This window comes from Arvicanthis niloticus, chromosome 1, assembly GCF_011762505.2.
Source record: "Arvicanthis niloticus isolate mArvNil1 chromosome 1, mArvNil1.pat.X, whole genome shotgun sequence".
Taxonomy (NCBI): domain Eukaryota; kingdom Metazoa; phylum Chordata; class Mammalia; order Rodentia; family Muridae; genus Arvicanthis; species Arvicanthis niloticus.
In genome coordinates this window covers 77,438,984-77,465,935 of record NC_047658.1, presented here as the reverse complement: position 1 = coordinate 77,465,935, position 26,952 = coordinate 77,438,984, and the positions used below count along the sequence as shown (strand labels likewise).

Genomic DNA, 26,952 nt, shown 5'->3' with positions numbered 1-26,952 from the left:
TATAAATCACAAAGGCCAGGTACATGCCTTTAATTCTAGCACTTGGGGGGCAGAGGCAGGCAGATCTCTTCGAGACCTGTCTCAGGGGCAGAAAAAAATTGTAACGCACAAGACCATGGCCTTGGAATGTTTTATTTAGGGGTCTCTCATTACCATACAATCTATATGTGTGCTCATTTCTGAAAACAATTCTTTAAATCATCACCTATAGTTTCAAAGTTTAGACCACCAACAAACTTTCTCACTTTCTATGGTTTCTTTGAATCGTGCTCTCCTCTCCCAGCTGTGATGACTTGGGCAGGAGTCAGGCTGGGAGCTGCTGGTCACAGTTTTACCTTCATGTAGAGACTAGGTTTTCTTCTCCCAACTCCAGTTCAATTTGGAACCAAGAGTAAGAGTGGAAAATCATATTAATGTTAAAGCCCCTCTACCTCTGTCTATTGTCTTTTTCTGTTTCTGTCCCTGTCTCTCTGTCTCTTTCCTACTCCCCACTCTTTTGATACAAGGTCTCCTGTATAGTCAGTCTTAACCTAGCCTGGAACTCACTACATACACCAAGCCAAACTCAAACCTGCAGCTATCCTCCTGAACACTGTAATTATAGGTGTGAGCCTCTGTGCTCATATTTCATATAATAAAATTCTTTTAATATACTTTTTCATTATATTTAAATTTATTTATGCAGGAGTGTGGTGCAGGGGTGTACTTGGTGAAAATCAGAGGGCAACTTGAGGGAACAGTTCTCTCCTTCTACCCTGTGAGTCTCAGGAATTGAACTGAGGTGGTCAGGCTTGGTGACAGGCTTCTTCATCTGTTGGGTCATCTTAGTCATCTGCAAAGTCATTTCTTTTCCTTTGCTCTAGGAGTATGTATCCTTTGTTTAACAATTTGTTGTAAAAATAATTCCTCTTGAGATATATATATATATATATATATATATATATTACATCATAATAATGTTGTCATATAGTGGTCATGGTTATCATTTTTTTCAGGCATCTCTTAAAAGTCTTTTGTATTCAGACCAAACCCTTTTATCATTTCTAGACAGTTTTCATCTATTAAACTTTTAATTATAGATTTGAGGCCTCTTGTCCAAAGACATCTTTTATCTTTTGTCTGCAGGGCAGTTCACGAGCCACATTTCTTTTCTTGTTTGTCATCTTGTGCATCATTCCTTTAATCTGTTTTTTTTTTTTCATTGAAAATGTATCTCTGTAACTTTAATGTTCCTGACTACCTCATTTGTACCATCTGCTCATTGATTGACTATAGATCTAATATTTCTACTGTTTCCATAGTCTGTTTTATCTCCTTCAGACTTGATAATCAGCCATTCTGTGAATTGATAGTATTAATCACTTTTTTTTGAGGGGAGGGGGTCGGGGTGAGGAAGGCACTCTGTTTTAGACATTAACTTGGCCCTTGTACAATAAACATGTTTTGTTTTTCCTCTAACTGCTTATATCTTTTTGGCATTTATTCCTCCTTTCATAGTTGAAGATTTTTATTTGTACTATATTGAGATACTTTATCAGGCTCACTATATTTAAAAAAGTACTTATTGTTATTTTAGATATATGAGCGTTTTGCTTTCATATGTGTAAGTAGAGTCAATGCCCAGTGCCCTTGGAGGCCAGAAGAAAGTGCTAAGTCTCTTGGAACTGAAGTTGTGGATAATTGTAAGCTGCCACCATATAGGTATGGGGAATGTAATGCATGTCCTCTGCTGGAGCAAATGCAGAGCCAGCTCTGCAGTCACTCAGGCTCAGTAGAAAGGGTTAAGGAGTTATGTATGGTGCTCTTATTTTCAATGGTAGGCCTCTTCCCTATCCCCTGGAAAGACAGTGTCTTGTGTTGCCCAAAGTTGTCCTCAAACTTGCTATATAGTTTAGGCTGGCCTTGAACTTCTAACATTCCTGCTGGTATTACAGGCAGGAGCCACTATTGCCTTGTTGTGATGGTGAGTTTAATTAGTGGACTTCTAATTGCAATAAATATTCTCCTTATTTGGGGAAATAACTGTGAAAGGGAAATAAAATCCTGAATCATATTTTGTTTTTGTTAAGTTTAGCTGGGGGTGGGGGCTGGGGAGGTGACTCAGCAAGTCAGAATGCTTGCTGTATAATCATGAGGAACTGAATTCAGATATCTGGTAGGCACTCATGTAAAAAGCCAAGTGTGACTATGCTAACCTGTTTATTACCTCAGCATGTAGGTGGCAGGAGAAGAACAATTTCTGGGGTTTACTGTCTGCCAGCTTAGCTCTGGGTTCAGTCAGTGTGGGTCCACGTTCTGCCTTGCTGCTGGGGTGGAAGGGAGTCACAAGGCTATAAATGCGGCTGCTGGGAAGCTCAAGGAGTCAGAATGGAAGAGGGGGCCTGTGGGCCAGAGATGAGCCGGGGGAAGGGTAACTGGCTTAGCTTGGAGGTGTCTGTGTCCAGAGGTCAGAGGGGCCTTCTGTAAGAATCGTAGGCCATGCGACTCTGTATGATGACGGTTCCTTGATAAGATAGTTCTTACTTGTCCAAACTGTTTATTGGTAGTGAAAATGGATGCATACAGCGTACTCAGGGTGGACCAGAGATTAAATACCTTTTGCAGGAAGGAATGTCCAGGAAGGGAAGCTTATTGTCTAAACCCTTGGGGGGGGGGGCATCTAGATACGTCAGTAGCACAGAGAACTCCAAGCTACGTGACTAGTGGTCAGGCTCCTCATGTGGGGTGTGGTCATGCGTTCCAGGACACGAGCTGTCATCAGGAGTAGATGAAATGCCAACCATTCTCACATATGAGAATTTACCAGGATTTCAGAATCCATTCAACCTTCCCAGTTTCTGTGAAACGGTTCCACTTGCCCCTGTTTCAAAGGAGTAAGGGGCAGGGTGATAGAGCAGAGCACCTAGCGTCGTCCTCTGGCTTCCACATATAAACAAGGATGCAACTCCCCCATGCACACATACACCCATACCCCCACACACATATGCACATACAAACAAGTACACACACACATATACTCATACACACTCTCTCATACATACCCAAACAAATACATGCATACATGTGTGTATGTACATACATACCCACACCCCATTAGTATGAAAGAAAAGCCTTTGCACGATGATTTCTTCTAAGTCGCTGCTTGCTTCTAAGGGCCACAGTATTTGACTTTGTCTCTGCAGAGTTGGCTGGCTCAAGCTGCATACAGCCTTCATGTAGAACAGCATTTAGGAAATTGTTTTGACAATCTAAAGAGTGCTTAACAAAAGTGAAGCTCCAAGGACTAAGAAGGGCCTACAGAGACTTACAATATATAAAAGAGGTGGGCATTTAGGAGGAGCTAGCAATGCACTAGAACTGTAAGCTCTTAGGCATCCTGCACAGTGAGTGTATTCAGACTAACTCTGTATGACAGGGAGACATGGAGGACATAGATCCCGCCTCAATGCCTACAGTTAAGGGCTATAGATGAAAACAGAGTGGGTAGATTTGTGAGGCATATCGAAGAGCTTGAAGAGCTTGTGCTGTGTATACACTGGGGAAAATCATATGAGGGCTGTAGAATAACTGGTTGGGAATATATGGTGGAGGAAGGCTGCATGGAAGACAAGGGAGTTGATTTTCACCTTTGGAGGTCAGTTTTTGGAGGAATGACTAAATTTGATTTGGTGAGAGAAAGGAAAAGGTGAAAAAAAAAATCCTGAGACACAAAGTGGGAAATATTTATAGCAGACATTTGTTACCATGTGTCGATTCCACCCCTTCATTCAACAGTGATGACTGTGAGTCTCAAGGAGTGGTGCTCTAGAGCCCAGGGGCCCATCAGTCTGCTGTTGTTTGGGGGATCCAAGAACACTGCTTAGTGCTTGTCTTCATCTAAGGAGAGACATGGCCTCCATGCCAGCACCTTCTGGAGCCCTTTCACCATCCTCACTAACCAGAATCAATAGCCACAGTCATCCATACTGTGCTCAGTTCTTAGCCTTTGGTTCTTTTTGCCAGCTCAGCTTAGAAACCACCAAGCCCTTACTTCTGTAGATCTAGGCTTCTAGGTTGGAAATCCACAAATGTTAATGTAGGCCCCAGCAGAACACTTTGGGTCTTGTTGTTCATATGTCCTTTGACATTTCCTGATCTCTCTTCCTCCGTTGGCCATGATCTCCTGTCCTGGAGTCTAGAAACCATCTCATTTGGAGGCAAAGGGGTGGGGCATTATTTATGAAGGGTGGTATATTAATACATATAGTAAGAATCAAGGCTAGAAATATAAAATATGGGTTATTATTTTGGAGGGAATTGATTTTGTACTCCAGGAGAACCATAGTGTTTTTTGTTTGGGGATGCCAGATATATTTTTAATATTTAATACGATTTTTGTTGAAGTATTTAAGTTGTTTTCATTCTCTCCGCTGAGATATTAAAATAATTAACCATGTTTAAACAAGTCCGTATTTTTAGCTTTTTAATGCTGCTATTTTGGTGGGAGAAGTTATTTGGTCCTGAAAGGGAGGAAAAAAAAAATCATGCCTCGGAGAGATGGAAAGAACTGGAGAGAGAGCTGAGCAGTTAAGAGCACTTGCTGTTCTTCTAGAGGACTTAACTTTTGTTCTTAGTACCCAAGTCAGGCAATTCACAACCAGCTCCAGGGGCTTGGATACCGCCATCCCCCTACCCCATGTGGCATGCATATACACACAGATACACACATATATTACATAGTAACAAATCTTCAAAAGAAGAGAGATTGAGAAACTTGTCCAAAATAGACTACTGGTCTTCAAACTGGAGATATTTTCTGAGATCCTTGATTTCCTGTGTCTTCTTTCCAGAAGTCAGTCTGTCTGAGAATGCAGTTGGACCCACAGTGTTCCTTTCCTAGTCATTCTCCTCCTGCCTTATGAGAAGAAGCCATGCTATTTCTTATCTTGTGTCACTGTTTGCCTAGTGTATGAAAGCCTTTGGGTTAATAAGCAAAGGCATAGTCAGAAACAGTGACTGGGTAAAATCCCCTTCTTTCTCTTCCCTTCCCTCTCTCCCTTCTTTCTTAACTTCCTTCCTTTCTTTCTTTTTTCTTTCTTTTTTTTTTTTTTTGATACAGGAACAAATATGGCTGGCTGGCCTGAAACTCAGAGATCTGCCTGCCTGTGCTTCTGCTACTGCCTTTCAAGTCCTAAGATTAAAGGTGTATACCATTATAAATGGTTTATGCTTTCAACAAAATTTTGAGTTGTCAGCTTGTAGATAATAAAAAATAGTGTTTGATGATCAACCATATGTAGTTTTGGTGTAACTTTGAGTACAATGACAGATATTGGCATAACAATTTTTTTTTTTTTTTTTTTTTTTTTTGGTTTTTTGAGACAGGGTTTCTCTGTGTAGCCCTGGCTGTCCTGGAACTCACTCTGTAGACCAGGCTGGCCTCAAACTCAGAAATCCGCCTGCCTCTGCCTCCCAAGTGCTGGGATTAAAGGCGTGCGCCACCACACCCGGCAACAATTTTTTATTATTACTGGCTAGTTACCTAGGTAAACAAGATTTTTTTAGCACTTGTACGTAACTATAAAAAATAATGAACTTCAAATAAAAATTTACCTTTTTGCTTAGTAGTGTCAAATTATAATGTAATTATGTTTTTTACTAGCTGCATCTTAATAAAGGAAAAGAAAATTAGTTCAGAAGAAATAATAAAATAATGTTTAACATACACAGCTTATGTTTAAAGAATTTAAAACTTTAGGCACATATAATACATAGCTAGTATATATATGTATTTATAAATTATGCATTATAATTTTATTGGTTGATCAATAAATGATTTTGAAGCATAAGTTAGGATATAATTTTGAAGAAGTAACAAAAATTAAAAACGTAAGGAAAGAAGGGAGTAATAAAATGTATGTATTTTTACTTAATTAGGTTTTGAGTGTTTGTTTTCATGTATGTTTGTGCACCATTTGTATGTTTTGTGCCCATAGAGGTCAAACCCTGGAACTGAAGTTGCAGATGGTTGTGAGCCACGTAGCAAATGTTCTTGAATGTGGAGCCTTCTTTCCAGCCCCCAAATTTGTTTTTTTAGATGGATGATGTGGTACTCAGATTCTGTTGGACCATTTGGATTCACTTAAAACAGTAATGCTGTGGTTTATTTCAAAAGGTAAATATTTATAAATGCAATATCCTGTTCTAGTCTTTATTCTAATTTTTAATGTATTATTATGCAAAGTGGGGTTAGGAGAGTACATGTGCTACAGCTCATGCTGATTCACTCCTGCCTTTATATGGATTCTGGGAATATGGGGTCTGGGACTTGAATCTCTTGGCTGCTGAGCTATCTTACTGCCTTTCTTATTTTCTTCCTTCCTTCCTCTCATGTTTTTCTCTTTTTCTCTCTTTTTTTCTTCCTCTTCCTTATCCTCATTTTTCTCTTCTTGTGTTTGCTGGGGATTGAACCCAGTGCCTTGCATGTACTAAGCATCCATTTTACCACCAAACTCTAAATTAGATCCCCAGTCCATAATTCTAACATCTATAATATATATAATACTAGAAAGTACATCTCTACTACTGTTTATGATGCAGATATTTAAATACTAACAAATGCATATGTGTATATGTGGGACTATATTGCAAATTTACATATATGTGTATATACAGCTATAATATATATGTACATATAATATATACACACATATGTAATATATATAATATATGCTATATATATTATATATAATACACACATATATATAATGTATGTATATATGTATGGAGGATAGTGTGTTTGGTTAAATCTTTTAGGGCACATGCTAAGCATTTACAATGGAGTGTGATACAGGTGAAAACCAGAGAAAAGCAAAAAATTCTCCAGTATCAGGGATAGTAGCAGACGAGAAGCTGTGGGAAATGAATTTTGAGGGGCAGTCGTAGTCATCTAAGCAAAATAGGGATGGGAAGGAATTCCTGAGAGGGGACCCTATCTGAAAAAGGCCTGGAGGTCAAAAAAGGCAGAAACTCTGGGGGTAGTGTCATGACAGGACTCTTGCATGACTTGTAAAGAAGCTGCATGGAGGTCTGGAAGGAGCGCTTGCCAAGGAATGTGTGTGAGAAAGTGTTAGCAGTCCATTGAGGGGGTTTCCTCCCAGGGGCTATTTTCCATATTAATATTCCTTTGGGCATTATTACGAATGCAGATATTCTTGTTTACATGTAGCTAAATTTTCCCCCTTTAGGAGGAAAATGAGACTAGTGAGTGAATCTGTTCCTTTGCAGAGTTGTACCTAGTAGTTATGGGAGGTCCAAGTTTAGTGCTGTAGGGCAAAAGAGCTCTCCCTGGTGACATGGTTGTCATTAAAGAAGAGTGACTACAATTTTGAAATCAAAATTTGGTACCTCTGTGCTAGTAAAGGACTTTAAAATTTATTATTGTTACTATTATTACATTATTACTATTATTATTATTTTAAATGTTATGTGTATGAGTGTTTTGCCTGCATGTATGTCTTTTTACCGTGTACATGCAGTACTCATGGAGGCCAGAAGAGAATGTTGGATCCCACTAAGTCATCTCTCTAACCCCCAATAAAGGCTCTTTAATCTCAATTTGCAAATTTATTTACATGAGAAGCTTTAACAGAATTATAAAACTTGGCTCGAATTTAACTCAGTGTGTTTGTTATAAAACTTGACTCAAATTTAACTCAGTGTGTTTGTAAAACAGTTCCACTCATAAGTTCTTCAAGATCCTAGAACAGGTAGAATATGTAGCTGTCACTGTGCTGGCCTGTCTCTGACACTGAATTTCCCTGTTAGGATGGCTTAGTGCTATAAGGTAAGGTTGTGGTCCAGAGAAAATGGATGACACTTTGTTCCATGCATTTGAACATTTGCCCAGTTAGAGTGATGAGCTTCCATAGTGCTTGTGTAAAGCAGATTGAACCAAACCCAGGAGGAAACCCTGAAAGAGCTGACTCAGTACCACCCAAAAGCACGGGGCAGCTAGATGATCGCCTTTTCCATACTTTCACACTTTCCAAGATGACACTGTAAGCCTTGTCCTTAGAGAACCCTGAGCCACCTAACACTGTTCCAGCTTGCAAGGGGGAAGTGGGGAATTTTACCACTAAGTAGGTGCCCTGGGTCTTTGTGAGGAGGAACACAAAAGGAACTGAGAGCAGCCGTAGAAATGTGATCACCATGGTCAGGTAAAGAACATTGTACTGTACCACTTTGATCTATTGTGGGAAAATGTATTTGAGAGCTTTTAATTTTTTGCCCCGCCCGCTGCCCAGCACTATTTTCAAAACAGTCTCCAAAAATGCTAATACTGGCTATCAAGTAAGTATTGAGTCAGCACAGAAGCTCTACTGCATGCGCTCAGGCATGCTGTCTTTTTTATAGAAGAGTTCTATGTATCCAAGGCTGGTCTTGAACTTCTGATTCCCTACTGTTGAGATTATAGGCATGCACCATAACAGTTGGTTCATGCAGTCCTGGGCTTCCAGCCTCTAGGGCTGTGTGCATTCTTCTATTTAGACAAACATTTGAAGGACTGAGCAGTGGCTCCAACATTGCCTTCCTTCCTACTTTTCTTCCTTCCTTTCCTTTTTTGGGTTTTGCACTTATCTGTTTGTGTCCCAGAGAGGTGGAGAAACTTGCCTAAAATCTGGAATTAGAACTTTGGTTCATTTGATTCCCAAGCCCTTCCACCTGTGATACCTCCTCCTGCCAAATTTATGTGCAATAAGTTAGGGAACTCCTGCTGTTAGGTTGTATTAGTTACCTTCCATTCACTATGCCCAGAATATCTTCACAGCCTGTGACCAAAGTTTCTCTTTATCTCACAGTTTCAAAGGTCTTGGCTCAGCACCATGGGAGAGTGGGACAAATGATTCAGGTTTGGTGGCAGGTTTGGTGGTTGAGTCTGTTGACATCACAACAGACAAGGAAGCAGAGAGAGAGAGTAACAACCAGAGACCTGATAAAAACTTTTAAGGCCTACTCCCAGTGACCTACTGCTATTTAGGCCTCACCTCTTAAACGTTCCATAGCCTCTCAAAATCCAGGGCTGGAACAACCATTTAAAACATGAACCAATGGGGATATTTTAAAATCAGAAGGGAACACTAGCAACTGAGCTAAGAAGCTGCACTCATTCACTATCGGAAGCCATTAGGAAGGGGGAGACTCCAGGAGCTTTTGAGTGTTTTTGGAGAAGAAATATGATGGTATGGAAGAAGTAAGTCCTGAATTTACCTGCCACCAGTTATTCCAGATGAAGGGTGGCACACTTAAGATATGAGATGTCCCCGGGCAGTGGTGGCGCACACCTTTAATCCCAGCACTTGGGAGGTAGAGGCAGGCGGATTTCTGAGTTCGAGGCCAGCCTGGTCTGCAGAGTGAGTTCCAGACAGCCAAGGCTATACAGAGAAACCCTGTCTCGAAAAAACAAAAAAAAAAAAAGATATGAGATGTCACAGAACACAGCTTTTGTTTGCTTGTTCCTTATTCGGGACCAAATACATTTCCTGGATTTTAAGTTTTTCTAAAAATAAACAAAATTTGACCTCAAATATGTTATCTTTGCCTCATATAAAAGGGGACTTTTGCAGACCAAAATAAAAAATAAAACAAATAATTGAAGACTCCAGCTTTGGATTCTCCTTTTTCATAGGGGGAATTTGTCTCTCTGTGTGCTGTATGTGTGGTATTACTTTCACTTTAATAAATTTTGGATGAATGCTATGACATAAAGTCTAGTGGCCCTGTCTCAGAAACATAAACAAACAGAACAAACTAAATAACAAGCTGGGTGTGGTAGCTCATGCCTCGAATTACAGCACTTGGAAGGCTGAAGCAGGAGGACTGGAGGCCAGCGGGGGCTACATAGTGAGGCCTTGTTTCAAAATACAAACAATAAAAATACAGAAAAAAAAAGTAGGGTAATAGAATAAAGACCTTATGCTCAGCCATTACACAATTAAGCAAAGTCATTTGAGTTAATTAAAACTGTAGTGTGTATATATTGATATATCTTCAATTTGAGAATTCTTCATAGATTTACTTTATGTATATGAGTGTTTGCCTGCATGTATATGTGTGCACTATATTCCTGCCTGGTGCCTACCCTTGTAACTGTAGTTACAAATATCCATTATATAGGTGACTAATAAAAATTCTCAAATTTTTATTACTACAAACTTGAGAAGCTTGGCTCCCTTACCTGTTTTATATCTGTCTGTCTGCCTGCCTGCCTGTCTATCTCAGTTATTACGGGTTTAAAAGATTTATTTATTTGTATTTTATGTGTATAGGTGTTTTGCTTGCATTTATGTAAATGCACCATAAACATGTGGTGCCCTTGGAGGCTAGAAGACAGGACATGGTATTCCTTGGAGCTACAATTATAGCTGATTGAGTTACCATGTGGGTATTGTGAACTGAACCTGGGTCCCCTGTAAGAGCAGTAAGTGCTGTTAACCACTAAGCCAATTCTCCAGCCCCTCATGTGAGACCTAGTTCTGTACAGTTGTTTCTTCACAATGGGTTGATCTTGGTGCTTTGGCTCCTTTTGGAAGATCCTTGATGAGGTCCCTTGAGCTGCCTCCAGTTTCAGTCATGGTGCCCTGCAAATGGGCTCTGATGTGTCCCAGGCTCCCACATCACACTATGGAGTCTTGTCAATTAGGCAATAAGGTCTTTCCTAGCTTTTCTCTTCTTTTTTTCCTTACCTGGAATGTAACCTTTGGTTTTTATTTCTAAACTAGGTTTCAGTTGAGACCTTGGGCCTTGTTTCCATGTTTGTTGCTTCTAAATACTGTCTGTGTCTTAACCAGAAGAATGGTTTTTGCTTCTTTGTTGCTCTAAAATTTTTAGTTTCATAGACTTTTTATCAGTTCTTTTCTCTTGGTTAGAACTTTTTGTGCTCTCTTTAGTAATTCTCCTTCAAAAACAATTCTGCAAAATTTTTTTCTAGACCTTATCTATGTTGGTAGCACTTTTTTCATAAATCTGGAACCCAATATTTAAATCTCTGCCACCTTTCAAAAACCATGACTCAGCATGTCCTCCGATTAGCATCACATATTTTCTTGTCTAGTCACCCATCTGCCCTGTCTGCAGTGGTCTTTTCTCCCATTTCCTTGTGTGTTCTGCCTACTCTCCCACAGTCTTCCAGTCTTCTTACTGTCAGAGGTCACAGAAGAAATATTTAGTTAGTCTCTGCCAAACATTCTAGCTGGGCTGTTTTGCTTAAAATGACTTGCAGATAAATTGTTTTGCTTCTTGGTCTCTGTGCTCTACTGCAGATGTTCTCCCATAATAGAGGTGTGTGGTTCGTTGGGAGGACTGATGGACCATGTTTGGGGAATTAGATTCTGATCTCGGCTGTGCTACTAAGTTGTGGTTTGATTTTGTACCAGGCACTTTTTATGCTTAAATTTTCTTTTGTCAACAGTGTCCTTATTTCATGATACAGAAGATGAGACTTGATGGGTGTGCAAACCCAGAGTGAGCTTGGGCACCAGGGAGTGAGTACACAGAAACAAACCACTGCTGCAAGTGCAGCTCTTCCGTAGTAGAACCAGAACGTAACTCAAATGACCTATGTGACGATAAAGCTGGTCTAGGCAGTTGTCTGAGAAAGTAGAAAGTGGAATAAAATGATGGACAGTCTCTGACAAAGCTCACTTCTGGAGATAACTGCTCTGGCCACCCCTAGGTTTGCCCTGGGGCATGCATCTGTTTGCTGTTACCTTGAAATCTGAGAAGCTTGTCCTTCTGTGTATCCAGTTCCAGAATTCCTCCTCCTACCTCTCACCTCCTTCACAGACTCAACCTGGATCTTCACCTGGCTTCAATTTCCCTATCCTGTGGATATTGGTCCTTGGAAGTTGGAGTTTCAGGAACCTTGAATGTTTGATAACAAGTTCAGTGTTTTTTTTTTGATGGCTCCTTCTGTGATGGAAGTGGCTGTGTTCCAAGTCTTGGGCTTTGGAGGAGGCAGGATTTGGTTCTAGCAAGGAAAGGCAGAGTGTTTGGGGATCCTGTTACCAAGAGCAGTGAAATAAAGAGTAGACTGAAGAGATGAGAGCTACTCCTTAAGAACACCATGGCTTAGCTTCTGCATACACACACCCCAGCTTTCCTCCATGTACTGACAAAACCCTGCTGTTTTTTCATCTTGTTCCCTTCTGAAATGCCTTGAGATTTAGTCAGGTCTTGCCTCATTTAGACCCCTTTTTCTTTCCCTCTAAAGATTTACCTCAATTTCCATCACTGTAGAATGAGCTGGACCCCTGAGGTCTTTTTCTACCCAGTGGTTCTTTGTAAGTAGTAAGTGGCACAGGGGACACCAGTCTCTATGTGGTTAGTGATGAGGCTGAGGCACCATACCTACCCCATCACTCAGAGGCTCCTAAACTGCTGAAACCTGCTAGAAAAAGCCAGAGAACTCCAGGGTAGTTGTGGAAAGAAGAGTTACTAGGCTCTGTATACTTTCAAGCAGGCCCTCTCTGTTATTCCACAATCTTTATTATCTCTTTTCCCTAGGACAGTCACCACAGAGTTCATCACACTCTACTCATTTACAGTTGTAGTCAATAAGCCCTGGTTCCATTCTGATGCTACCTCACCAATGAGGGTGCCTTCTGGTCTACTGGAATTGTTAGGACTAGCTGACATTGGTCCTATTCTTTAAGGAGTGGGCACTGTAATCTAGGCAGCCCTGGGAGACTAGGAAGTGGCTGCTAATGTGGGTTCTATAAACATGTTCATTATGGACACTAACAACATCTGGTTGAAGTAATGGTTTGATTTGGGGCTTGGTAAGAGGGAAGAGGCTGTGAGCCTATTTGTTCCCATTCCAATGGGTAATTGTCAAGTAATGCCAAATGTTCCTGTGGCCAGTCCTGTTGTGAACTTGCTAATTTATCAGCCATAGGTAATTCAGTATTTATTTTTCAGACAGTACACACAGCTTTTGTTTGTTTTCAGTGTAGGTGTTTTGCTATATGTATTTCTGTGTACTGTTTATGTACCTGATGCCCTCGGAGGTCAGATTCCCTGGGACTGGAATTACAGATGGTTGTGAACCATCATGTAGGTGCTAGGAACTGAACCCTGGTCCTTTGGAAGAGCACTCACCTCTCCAACTTCTATTTATCCTGCCTTTACTCCTGCTCTTTCCTTTGAGTTCTCACCTACTTCCTTTGCTTAATTAATTCAGGAAAGACCTTCCGTGTCTGTTCCTCTTTGGTTATCATTATGATTAATTATTCTAATCCTGGCTGATAAGCTTTATAGCAGGAACTTCTGAAAAGGAGGACATTTGGGAATGGAATTAGACAGTGTGGTGCCATAAAGAAAAATGAAATTATGTCATTTGCTGGAAAATGGATACAGCTAGAGATTGTCATATTAAGTGAAATAAAGCCACTTAGACAAATGTGTATGTTTTCTCTCATTTGTGGATCCTATGTATTTTTATAGACACATAAAACTCTTATGTATAAATATAACGTGGAAGTAGGAAAACTGCTACAGGAAGAAAGGAAAAAGCAGGAGGGGGCTAGAGAAGGGGAAGAATGGAGAAGGTAGGGGTGAATATGGTCAATTGTATGGTATACTTGAAAGAAACAGACTCCATGAGACCAAAGCTATGTATAGTGGATATATGTGTGCCTCTGTATATCCATATGAATGAATTATGGGTAAGCTGCACTCATAAAATCTCAGTACAGCCACCAAGAACAGCACAGTGACACCATCAGTTGACAGGGGAAACCTCACAAGGCCCTATCCCTAGATAAAGAACTACAGATAATTAATGACTGTTGAGAAGAGAATCAGTCTTCTTCAGAGACAAGCCCCTGATAGGTTATGTAGTTCCAAGCAGTCAGCCCTAAACACAGTTACACAAAGCAGCACTCATGAACTCTGAGAGCTGTGTCTTTATGGGAATGAATAACAATTAAAGAAGAGGAGGTTGTGAATATGAGGAGTGCTGGGGAGACACAGGAGGAGTTGGAGTTGAGATAAGGGACGGGGACTGTATAAATATAGTTCTCTTGCACGAAGTCCTTACAAAATTAAATTAAAAAGAAACTTAAAATTAGATGGCATAGGGCAGGAAATATGGTTTGGCAGATAAGGACAAATACTGCTTTTTCAGATGACTGGAGTTTTGTTTCCAGAACCCATGTTGGGTTGCTGCATCTCTAGGGGATCCAGTGCCTCTGATCTCTGAGGGCATCTATACTGATGGATACATACCCAGGACAGCCAGGTCTACACAGAGAAACTGTCTTGACAAACAAACAAACAAAACCAAAAAAAATTCAGATGGTAGCAAGGTATGGTACTTCGTGGCTTTAATCCCAGCACTTGAGGTAGAGGGGCAGAGGGGCAGAGGGGCAGAGGGGCAGAGGGGCAGAGGGGCAGAGGGGCAGAGGGGCAGAGGGGCAGAGGGGCAGAGGGGCAGAGGCAGAGAGGTGGAGGCAGAGGAGGCAGAGGCAGAGGAGGCAGAGGCAGAGGTAGGTAGAACTCTGTGAGTTTGGGGCTAACCTGGTCTACAGAGTTCCAGGACAGCCAGGACTATGTAAAGAGATCCTGTCTCAAAAAAAAATTTTTTTTTTTTTGTTTGTTTGTTTGTTTTAGATGGTGTGAAGCATTAATGCATTTCAGGTATTGAAAATACCTGAAAGGGCCGGGCGGTGGTGGCGCACACCTTTAATCCCAGCACTCAGGAAGCAGAGGCAGGTGGATTTCTGAGTTTGAGGCTAGCCTGGTCTACAGAGTGAGTTCCAGGACAGCCAGGACTACACAGAGAAACCCTGTCTCAAAAAAACAAAACAAAATAAAACAAAACAAAACAAAACAAAAAAAAAAAAGAAGAAGGAAAAAAGAAAATAAAAAAAAGAAAATACCTGAAAGGGTCCATTTTTTATTTTTATTTTTTATTTTTAAATGTTTTTGAGTCTCATGCTGCCTCTAATTTGTTATGTAGCTGAGGCTGACCCTTGAACTTCTGATCCTCTGACCTCCATCTTCTGAGTGTTGGGATTATAGGCACGTACCATCATGCTTGGCTCCACTTTTTAAAAAGAAAAAAATATGGAATGCCTCATGAATTTGCTGACATCCATCTGCTGGGGATGTGCAAATCTGCTAATCTTCTGTGTATCTTTCCAAATTAAGAATTTGTGCTGCAGTAACAAGCTCACAGCTCTATCTTTCAATTAACCTCTTCTTCCTGAACTATCATACAAGCTGTAAACACTACGTAATTGTATATCTTTTTACTAGTATTTTCAGAGATTTTTTGTTTGTTTGTTTCTTTCTTTACCACATGTAAGTCAGTTTCAGCCATGTTTTTCAGTAATGAGTTTATTTGGACATCCACTTCTCATGCCTTATGTGAATGTTGTCATTTTATAAAATCGACTGACTGACTCTTGACTCTACTCCTTTTGGTTAGTGAGGAAGAGAAATACTTTCAGAGAATTCTGAGAGCAAGATAAGGAAAGCGTGACCTTTCTGTGAGCAGAGGTCTCTAGGCCAGAGGTAATGGAGTTAGCCATACCCAGCTTTTCTAAGCTCTCCCTTCTCTCCCGGTGTGTCTTGTCAGGACAAACCATAGCTAAAATCTCTTTGGAAATTGTGATCTGACTATGCTAGGATCACATTCTTCAGACATGTTTAGTAGAGAGAATGAACTTATCCTCTCCTATTTTTGACCAGGAGCTATTCAGTGCTTACATGTAATGCTCTCAGTCTGAAGTTGTGTACATTATCTACATAGTATATATGCTGCTCTCTTAGACAAACTGAAGATGACCTGGTTCCCTATGTGTAACCTGTAGCATCTCCTTGTGGAATGAAAATTCAGGAAAACAGAGCTACTTTTGATTAAGACTCTAAACTGTACTGGGCTCCAGGTGACCAAACTTTCCTGTTAGGATGAGGAAAGTTTGTCCAGATGTTTCTGCCTGGGGATTGGCCTGTGTCCTATCTGTTGTTCCAGAGAAATACAACTCGGCTGATTCTTATCTCTCCTTGTCCTTCTTTTTGCACAGCCCAGGATGCTCTTTTTGAATTCCTCTGTAGCTTTGTCTGTTTGAGGAAGAGCAGCATGTATTTTGGACTAGAATTATGAGTAAACTATGTGGCTATAGGCCAGGGTGAAACTAATACCTTTTCTCCGTCACAAGTCCTTCAGTCAGAAGGCTCCACTGGCTACAGGCAATCAGAGACTGAAGTAGGCAGCTGCAGATCTTTATTGTGCAATTTTGAGGTGAGACTGGTAAAATCCCAGGGCCCAGGAGGCAGACATGTGTTGGCTGGAGAGATGACATCAGCTAGTTTGCTGGTGCTCAGAAGGGAGATTCCAGGTGTTAGCTACTTTCCTGCTTGTGGGGTGTCTGGAGCCACTACTAATTCTGTCAGCAGTCAGGGCCCTGGAGAAAGCTTTGTCTAGTTCTTGCCTCCTGTTGTCTCTGTGGAACCTGGAATGGAAGCTTTGGTGGTGAGTACAAACCTTTGAGGACTGGACAGACTAGTGTGATCTTGTGTGCTTTTTTTGTAGTGATACATAGACCTGTTTAAGGTTTGCAAACCTTGTGAATGTGAGGATCTTTTATGAAGTACAAAGGGGAAGTGTGGAAGGGGAAGGGTTGTCTGGAGTCCCAATTAGGAATTGCCTTTTCCTAGGAAAGGAGAGTTGTCTTAGATTTGATTCATTTTTTAAAAATGTAATTCTCTCTCTCTCTCTCTCTCTCTCTCTCTCTCTCTCTCTCTCTCTCTCTCTGTGTGTGTGTGTGTGTGTGTGTGTATGTGTATGTGTATGTGTATGTGTATGTGTATGTGGGGGTGTGGGTGTGGGTGCTGGGCACCTGTGTGCACATGTGTGTATGGAAGCCAGAGGTTGGCATTTGGTATCTTCCTCAGTCGTTTACCACCCAATTTTTTGAGACAAGGCCTGTCATGGATCCCAGAGTTCACTGATTTGGCTAGACCAACCAGTAGACTCCCAGGATCCATCTGTCTCTGACTCCCAGCTCTGGGATAAGGACATACTGTGCTTTTTACATGGGTGCTAGCGATTTGAACTTAGGTGTTCAGGATGAAGTAGCAAGTACTTTACTAATTAAGCCACCTACACAGCCTTGGTTTGAATCATCTCTAAATTAATATTATTCAGTGGTTTAATGTAGATATTTAGTACAGACGAAGGCATGTTTAATGACTTCCCTTCTGTGGTGTTCTCCTGTCTCCATGTTTATCTTCCAGCATAGCCTCTTAGAGCCATATGTCGGGTAATAAATTGCAGGATGATCTCTCTTCTCAGCCTTGCTGTGTTCAGGCTTCTAGGAACTGTAGTGGAGATTCTTGGGAAGCCTATGGCTAGTAGTTGACTGCAAGAAGCCTTCCAACCTCTGAGGCAAGAAAGAAGCAGGAACAGAGTTGGAGCCAGCAAAGCCCAGCTACTTACCAGCTTTGGTTTCCTGTCAGATGTTGGGATCTCCTGGTTCCACCTGTTTCCCTGAAGATGTTAGAAAGAAGCCTGATGCACAGAAAGCAGACAATACTAGGGCTTATCTCAGGGTAGGCACTTCCAGACTCTGGCTTATGTGGACTTCTCTGTGCCTAAGTGGCTATGGATTTCTGTTTTTGTTTTTTATTTTTTTGAGACAGGGTTTCTCTGTATAGCCCTGGCTATTCTTGAACTCACACTGTAGACCAGGCTGGCCTCAAACTCAGAAATCCGCCTGCCTCTGCCTCCCAAGTGCTGGGATTAAAGACATGTGTCACCACTGCCTGGCGTGGTTATGGATTTCTATAAGACCCTGGCTTACATTCAAGTGTAGCCAGTGATCACTCAAAGGCACATTGGGGAGAAGCTCAGGTATATTCTGTCTGGGTGTCTTTTTTTCTTTTTCTTTAGTCTTTTTCACATATGAGGACCTTTCCATCACAGCTTCTGAGGTACCAGAATGCTTGTTCTAAGCCTAGTACCTTCACTTCTGGACCTGGGAAACTGTGGGTGAGCTCTTGGTTTCCTTCTTTAGTCAAGCACTTCTTGGAAGCTGCCTACATTCCTTTCTGCCCAATTCTGTCTCTGGACACTGTGGGTGCAATTGCTTTCTGCTTCTATGATGTGGGTTGTTAAAACAGATCTGTGGAGACTGCTGAAGGTGACTAGAGCAGTTGAAGGTGGAATGACCGTTTTTTGGAATTCTGCGGCTAGGAACTATCTTAGTGGGGTTATAGTACTGATTCTTCTTTTAGGGAGAGGATCTTGCTAAGTATCCAGTCTGTACTTAAAGTGATCTTCCTGCTTTAAGCTCCAAAGTGCTGGGATTAAAGGAGTGTGCCACCAAATTAGGGTTCAGTATCGATTGTTTCTAAAACATTTCCAACTTGCCTGCCTTTCTGAAAGGGATGGGGTGGGGAGCAAGGCCAATGTTCAGTTTCCTGTGCTCTTTTGTAAGATGGGTGGTAAGTATGCATTTTATGAGAAAGGAGCTGAGACACAAGTCTGAGGCTGTCCCTGGCTCTCACATAATTGATGTCTCATCAGTCAGTCAGTGTTGGCACTCTGAAAAATGTCTGTAAGAATCCCCTTTCCTTGCAGGCAGGTGCCATTTTCACGTGGCTTCAAAAATTTTGGAGGGCAGCAGCCTTTTCCCTTATAAAGTAGGAAGGGCCCAAGAAAACGTTAAAAGCAAGAATAACTGGAAGGATGAGCCTGAATGTGGAGAGAGGAAGTGAGCCCTTCTAAAGGCCCAGAAAGGATAGTAAAGCTGGAGAGAGTGGTAGATGGGGCTGTAGAGAGTGGGAAAGTGGGGATTGTCCCAGAGCAAACTAGGCCAGGAGCAGTGTTTGGGAATGCTTGCTTGTGCCTACAATGCTGAGTGCCTTGGTTATGAGGCACTTCTTCTAGGAACAGAGTGGATCCATTGCCTGGCCTTCTTGTCCTGTACCCACCATGTACCTGTATGGTTCTGGCCTGTAAGGAAAGTCTTGGCAGAGCATCATGGGGCATACTGTATTTGAGAGTAGAGTGGTCAGCATGAGTCTGCCTCCCAGCTTTGTGACTGCCTTAATGATGAAAAGCTTCTTGGTAGCTGTCAGTCCTTGATGACTTGGCAGGTGACGGTCTCTTGCCTTGGTAACGTATATATTTCTTCTCACATATGCCCTATATCTTTGAAGTTTAAAAAGACAGGGGTACAGCCCGATGTGATGGTATATGCCTATACCTTAGCACTTAACGGTAGTCAGACAGGAAAACTGTAAGTACAAGGCTGGCTGGGCAGGATAGCATCAAGTACCAGACCAACATGAGCTATATAGGGAGAGTGTGTCTTTAAAAAAGAACTGGAAAGATTGCTCAGTGGTTAAGAATACTTGCTGAGAGACTTGAAGTGCCAGGGTGAGAAGATACCAAGGGGGCCCCCACCTACTCAGAGGAGAAGGGGAGGGGGGAATGGAGGAAGGATTGTGGGGAGAGGGTGACTGGGAGTGAGCAGTGAGCGGGATGTAAAGTGAATAAGTAAAAATAAATAAATTCATTAAAAAAAAATACCCACTTGTTGTGTGTGGTCCTAGGTTCTATAGCCAGCACCCACATGGTTGTTCACAACTGTCTTGTAACTCCAGTTCTAGGAAATCCAATGACTTCTGATCTCTGCTGGCACCAAGCATACGTGTGTCATAATACATACATGTAGGCAAAATACTCACACATAAATAAAACTAGTAAATGAAATTAAAAAAAAAAAAAAAAAAAGACGAGACTGGTTAGTGGATGTATCTCAGTTAGTAGAGTGCCTGCCTAGCAAGTCTAGCCTTATGTTGAGTCCCCAGTACCGCATAAACCAGATAGTTGGGTATGCCTGTAATCTCAACTAAAACTGTGGAAGTAGGAGGATCAAAAGTTCAAGGTCATCTTTGGCTTTAGAGTGAGGTTGAGGTCATCCTGAGCTACATAAAGCCTTGTAGTAAGGGGTTTAATTTGAAACAGACCTTGAGGAAGGGGCTAATTTGAAACAGAGCAAGCTGAGGGCCGACATCTGAAATGTGTATTGGAAGACTCCTACTGTTGATTCTTCTTCCTGTCGCTCCTTCCATTTATCCTCCCACCGAGGTTAGGAATTGTGAGCAGCGGCGGCCACTGTACGTAGGCCCATCAGGATGGTAAGAACGGAGCTAAGTATAGCTGTCTGCACGTTGTGTGGAGTGCCTGGGCCCACCTGTAGAGCCACCGGTTTAAGCCTGGGATGGGGCCTTTCCTCCCAAAAGCTGGTGAAAGCCGGGACGAAAGGGTATAAAAAGTACTTCAGGGTCAGGAAAGCAGTGAGTCCATGTTCTCTCCTCCCGCCTGTGCTTTCTGCAACATCTTTCTTGATTGTCAGCAGAAAAGCAAGACCTTGCTATGCAGTCATCAAGCAGTCAACAAGAATTTGCTGACTTTCTCAGCTTAACTAACAGTGTAAGGCAGATATTTTATAAAGCTTGGGGTTTGGAAAGAGGGAACTTATTATCTATCTAGAGAGACAAACAATAGTTGTTGAACAAAGAATATCCAAGCTTTTAACTTGTTGGTTGTTAACTACACATATCTTTGCTGTTGGGCAACAAGAAAGTTGTGACTTAAAACTATAGGAAAGCTTTCTTGAAAGAGGCAGGGTTTGTTTTCCTCTAAGTTGGATTGACTTTGTAAGTAAAAGAGAGGCCAAATGTGTTCTGTAGGTGGAGAACAGCAGCCACATAGAAGGAACACAGTATCTACCCAAGGCTCGCTGTGATGAGCTGCCCTGAACCAATACATCTAAAAGGGCAAAGCCAAGATTTTCACTCTGAGTTTGGCTTTGGTGCACAGGCAGTGAGAGTGGAGTTATGTAGAAATCTTGTTTAGTTTTATTTAAATTTTAAAGTATGTATACCTGTATGTGTGCATGTGTGTGGGTGTCCACTGGATCCCTGGAGCTGGAGTTAAAGGTGGTTGCGAGCTGCCTGATGTAGCTATCCTTAGCTGCCAAACCATCTCCAACTCCTGGAAATGGTTCTGGCAGAAGAAAGCTGGGACATTCTAAAGAGGGCAGACAGTAAAGCCACTTGCTTAAAAGTAGATAGGAGCCGGAATGAATTCTGGAGAGTGTTCCAGCGTGAGGTAGGCAGCAGGCCTTAGATACGGGATACTAAGGATGAAATTGAGGAGAAAGAATGTGCTCAATAAAGTTTCCGACTTGCGAGGCCTGGTCCATGTGCATCTCACATGTCTGTGAAGCACCATGAACAAAGTACTTTTTTATTCAGTAATTCTGTTTTCTGGAGTCTTAGAGTTCATCTAGCTCCATTTCTTTTCACAGGGGGGAGATGGGAGCAAGAAAGCAGAAGGGACTGTTCCCAGCTTCACCCAGCTTTTTAGTGGTAGAGTGGCACCTCTGCTCTCAGCTTTCTCTCTTTTAGGGCAGCTTTATAATAAAAGCAGTAGGGAGCAGTGATGGAGGGACTAGGACAAGTTCACACACAGGCAGGGTGATGCTAGGTAACTCCCAGTCTCTCTGGGCAAAAGCATTTGGAAAATATTACTGAGTTTCCTACTAAGAAATGTTTTGTGAGAACCATAGACTCCTTGAGTCTTAAGTTCTGAAAGTCTTAAGTGCACAGAGATTATATGTATGAAAAATACCTAATTGACTATCTCTTGAGAGACTGTGGCTTGTCTCTTTCTAAAGGAATTACAAGGGTTATTTGACTCCACGTAATTTCCCACTTGTGTACTGAAAACCTGACTGTTGAGGACACTGTGCCTTGGTAGGCTTTGGCCAAATGATGAATAGCACCTAAGAAGCTTCTTCCTCTCTTTGTCAGGTATATCTGTACACCTCATTTCCCATCTCCTATCTTTTTGTTTGTTTTGTTTTGTTTTTGTTTTTCTGAGACAGGGTTTCTCTGTATAGTCCTGGCTGTCTTGGAACTCACTCTGTAGACCAGGATGGCCTCAAACTCAGAAATCTGCCTGCCTCTGCCTCCTAAGTGCTGGGATTAAAGGCGTGCGCCACCACTGCCCAGCTGCCCCATCTCCTATCTTTATCCCTCTATTCCTGTCTGTCTTGTCTAGATGATAACCTCCTTTGTTGGAGAGACCCCCACTCCCATTTGTGCTGGCCATAGAACCTGACCATAGCCAAGCGCCTCTGGAATACTGCCTTGTTTGCGTTTGGCTTGGTGATGTTAGCCTGCACAGTTGGAGAATGGAAAACAGAATTGAAGGTCATCTTGAAAGCATTTTGAGGAATGTGCCTTTTTCATAAAGCTGTTGTGGTCTGTGTCCTGACCCTTAGTTTCCCATAGACACAGCTGCATTGGGGCCCCTGAAGACAGACCAGAGAAGTGCTATATCCTGCAGTCTGGGAAATCGTTTCTGTTTTGGGAGCGTGAGGTGCTGGCTCCTACATGTCTAATGCACAACCATAATTTCTGAGTCATGCTGCTGAAGTTCTGTAAGACAGCTGTATGTCCAGGTTCTTCTAGAGAGAGGTTAAAGTCACCAGGCTGAAGAAAGGTTATCGTTGGTAACTGTCCTAAGTTCTGTATCACGTCACTTTATTTTTCCTCTTTATCTCCTCTATAATGCTGTGGTCCATCTCAGTCTTCCAATTTCTTTTCCTAGTCTTGTGTCCTAAAGGTTTACGTTATGGGGGTGGGGTATATAGATAGTATAGGGAAGAAGTTAGGTTTGTGGGTAGGTCTTATCTGGAAGGTATATCTTATCTCTTCTGTCCTTCAAAATAGCAGGTGAAGTCAACTGTAACAGAACCATCTCAAGGCTTTCTTGGATAAATTGAAACAGGTGGGACAGTCTCATTTATTAAAACAATAACAAAACCCTGTAACCTCTTCAGTCCTCCAGATTCCCAACTGGAATCTTCATCCTTGCCTTTTCCAGCCTTTTCAGTTATTTCTGGGTCTCTGATTGCTGCAGTATTTGCTTCTCCTGGCTATGTTTGGAGAAACCTAGATTCTGTGAGGGAATGTTATTTAATTAAAGCTGTGGTCATCTGGTAATTCTTGGGTGTGCACAGAGTAAAGCCTTACTTTAACCTTGTTGAATATTCATGAGAACACTTTCTTCCCCAGCCCCTGTGGCCTTTTCCTCAGATGACTTGTACTGTATATTACTAATGGCAGATGTTATCTGTGTTGATGGCAGGCTATATATAGTCTTTCATCACCTTTAGGACTGAAATTGTTGACTTCCTTGTCTGATGATGTTTGAAGTGAGCCAGTGTCTCATGTGTATGCTATGAAGTGACATGGCTTGGGGCAGGGAAGTCTGGTGTGGCGTCTCTGTGCTGGGTACAGCAATTGCTTCCCCAAAGAAAGAAAACCCAGACACTGAGGGAATGAAGGCTTCCTGCATTCTTTCTTAACCTTCAGTAGGCTAAGAGTACTCATATATGTTCTTTGACCCCTTTAGGAGTAATGCCTAGGAATTCCCCCAAATTATCCATTCTGACAGCTGAGCAAGTTTCTCCCTGTTTTTGTCCTTCAGAATCTTGTGCTGGTTTCTCCCCTTCCCTCTGCCTCCACACCCATCCCTTCTTCTTTCATCATCTTACCCAGATTTCTTTCCTTGCATCCTTGAGGGGGGGTGGGTGGGTCTCATGTTTTATTTCTGTTGCATAGGCACCTCTGTGTTGAACTCCATGTGAGCAGACATATGCACAGGCATCTTTTATACAAAGGCAAACTAGTTCTGTGCTGTGTTCAAAAGTCGGATGTATGGGGTTAGAGAGATGACTCAGTGGTTAGGAATGCTTGACGCTCTTAAAGAGGAACAGTTTACTTCCCAGAAACAATGTCAGGTAGCCTGTAAGTCCAGCTCAAGGGGATATTACACTTGTGATCTCAGCAGACACCAACATACATGCTTGCATAGTCACACTACAGATACAGATATATACATGTAAATAAGAATAAAAAATAAAAATAGAATATATCCAGTATCTGCAATGATAAAAGCTAGTTTTTCCTGAGAAAATTCTAGTTTCTCACTTTGAGGTGAGGGGAAGCATGACTTTAAAAACTTCATCTTTGAAGCTGGATATGTTTAATCCTAGCACTCCAAGCAAGTAGATCTCTGTGTTTGAGGCCAGCGTGTTCTACATAGAGAGTTCCAGGTCAGCCAGGGCTACACAGTGAGCTTCTGTCTCAAAACAAAAATAACAAAAGCCAGAATAAAATGTATCATCTTCTTCTATAGGACAGTGACATTAGTGCAACATGCCTCTGCATTCCAGGATAAGAACTGGCCTTTGAGGTCCCTTTGCTGCTGTCTCTTCCTGAGTCTTTACAAGCATTGTGAACTCTGCTTCTGGGAGATAAGTTTGTTTGTACATATCCAAACAATGCCTGAAGAGGCTGCAGTCCTGCATTCCTGACATCTAACGTTTCAGACATCACATCCAAAACCCGGTCCTTGCTCATAGACAGCTATCAGATGGCAGCTTAGTATAGAGAGTTAGAGATCCCCAAGGGTTCACTCTGATAGTTAAAAATACCACTTTGTGATTCCGACCATGGTGAACCATGGTTTGAAGAGACTGGTATGAATTGTTTAGATTCTTGAACAGCCCAATGCCCTTGATAACGCTTGGGAGGTCAGAGCCCCAGTTGGGAGGCATTTAAGTAGCAGAATGGACAGTGGACCCAGCAGCAGGGCTCAGCTGTCCCTGCTTTCCGGAAGAGGTCTTTATCTCACCATGCCTGAGTTTCTCCTAAGACAGCTGCTCAGGGACAGAAGTGGTTCTCTGCCTTCGTGCTTTTCAGACTTAAAAAACACTCAAGCCAGACATGTCTTCATTGTACCTCTCAATCTGAGGGCTTCTGCTGTCTTGATTTCCTCTTTTGTTACATACTTGTCTCTAGGTTATTCAAAATCCCATTTATCTCTGGGTCTTAATCCCTGGTGTCTCTTAGAAAACCTTTTTAAGAATTACATTTACTGGAGGCTGGAGAGATGGCATAACAGTTAAGAGGCTGGTTCTTTAGAGGACCCAGGTTGGATTTACATGGCAACTCACATCATTGATAATAACAAGGGATCCGACACCTGCTTCTAGCATCTAAAGGCATTAGATCTGCATGTGTTTTCAGATATACCCAAACGTGTGGGCAAAACACTCATACACATAAAAAAAGATAAATGTGTGTATGTGTATGCATGTGTGTATGCATGTTGTGTGACTGACTGTCTGTCTGTAGAGGTCAGAGAACAGTTTGTGGGAGTCAGTTTTTTCCTTGTACTGTGGGTTCCATGTTACTCACTCAGAGTTGTCATGGTAGCATAGAAACACATTTTTTTTTTTTTTTTTTTTTTGAGAAAGGGTTATAAATGTAGCCCAGGCCAGTCTAGACCTTCAGATCCAGCCTCAGCCTCCCAAGTGCTGGATTGTACATGTACACTGCCCGGCTCAGGCCCAGCTCTTGAAACACTCGTGTTTGCTTGCTTGCTTGCTTTGTTTGACGATCAGACTTAAGGCCTTGTACTTGTTAGTCAAGCACTCTGCCACTGAGTTACTCCTCAGCCCCAAGCAACTTTTATGTTGGCTGGGCCCTGGGTTGCATTTAGTCTCTATATTGAGCCTTTGAAACGCCAGCGCATCAGTTGACTTCTGCTAAACCTTTTCTCATCTTTTTATTTATACCATCTTCATTGTGCTGTCATGTGAGTTAGAAAGTTTTTCTCTTGTTTTTAGAGCTCATCTAACAGAGGCTGGCCTCAAACTCAAACTCAGTTTGTACCTGAGGATAACCTGAATTTCTTATGCTTCTGCCTCTGCCCCGAGTGCTTGGTTTATAGGTGTGCACCATCATGTTTAGCTACAAGTTTTAGAAAGTATAAGCGTAAAATTATACATTATATATTTCTTCCTATAATATATAATATGTAGTTAGTTTATAAAGGATTTTTAAAAAACTATCTTAACTATATTACCCTATGTACTTTGACATATACTTAGTGTGTCTTGTCTAAATAATTCACTAAAAATGATGAGTGCCATGCAATCTAGAACAAGAAAAGACTATTATAGGCCAAATTCCAGATGAGCATAGAAGCTGAGTTCTCAGTTAAAGTACTACTGAACTGAATATAATAGCATGTGGGGAAGACCATACCTAGTCAGTAGGTGGGGTTATCCCTGGGGTTATTCAAGAATGTTTCAGTATATGCAGATAAATACATATGATAAAGCTGTTTCGAGTATTCAGACTTTTAGGAGTTCAGTCTTCTTCCTGATTGATACCCATTTACAGCCCTGGGCAGGCCCAACTGTCCTGAGTTACTAGTCTATCAGCTGCCTATACATCTGTATTTTTCAGTTTTATTCGCAAGATAGAAGAAATTAAAACTCATATGAATTTTATGGAATTCTTTGGTTTCTATGTATTTGAATATATGTACAATTTATATGTTGTATATATATATCATAGATGAATATATATATGTACTTATATGCAGGTCATTTTTCTTTCCTTTAAAAAAAGTACATATTCCTGGCTCGTCTAGAACTTACCATGTAGACTAGATTGGCCTCAAACTCCAGAGATCTGTCTTTCTCTGCCTCCCAGGTGCTGGGATTAAAGATGTGTACCACCATGCTGTGATTATTTATCTATATTTTATATGTATGTTTGCCTGAATTTATGTCTGTACATTACATGTGTATAGTGCCTGAGCTGGCTACAAGAGAGTGTCAGATACCCTGGGCCTGGTGTTGCAGAGTCGTGAGCTGACATGTAAACTAGGAATCAAATCTTGAGAACATTGTACATGTAAAACAAACATAAGCACTCAAAAATGAGTAAGAGATGGCCCCTTTCAGAAGAGCTTACATATATTTAAAAATGTGGAAAATGAACAGTAGCTTTGTGGGAGGAAAGAAAGTC

The 26,952-nt window shown here is 41.6% G+C and overlaps 1 protein-coding gene and 1 pseudogene across 3 annotated transcripts in view; one reads left to right on the top strand and one right to left on the bottom strand.

The window, feature by feature from the left end:
- Dennd2b (DENN domain containing 2B) overlaps nucleotides 1-26,952 on the top strand; it is a 182,748-nt gene that overhangs the window by 46,692 nt on the left and 109,104 nt on the right. The window lies entirely within an intron of this gene.
- On the bottom strand, nucleotides 15,100-15,213 carry LOC117699515 (U6 spliceosomal RNA; annotated as a pseudogene).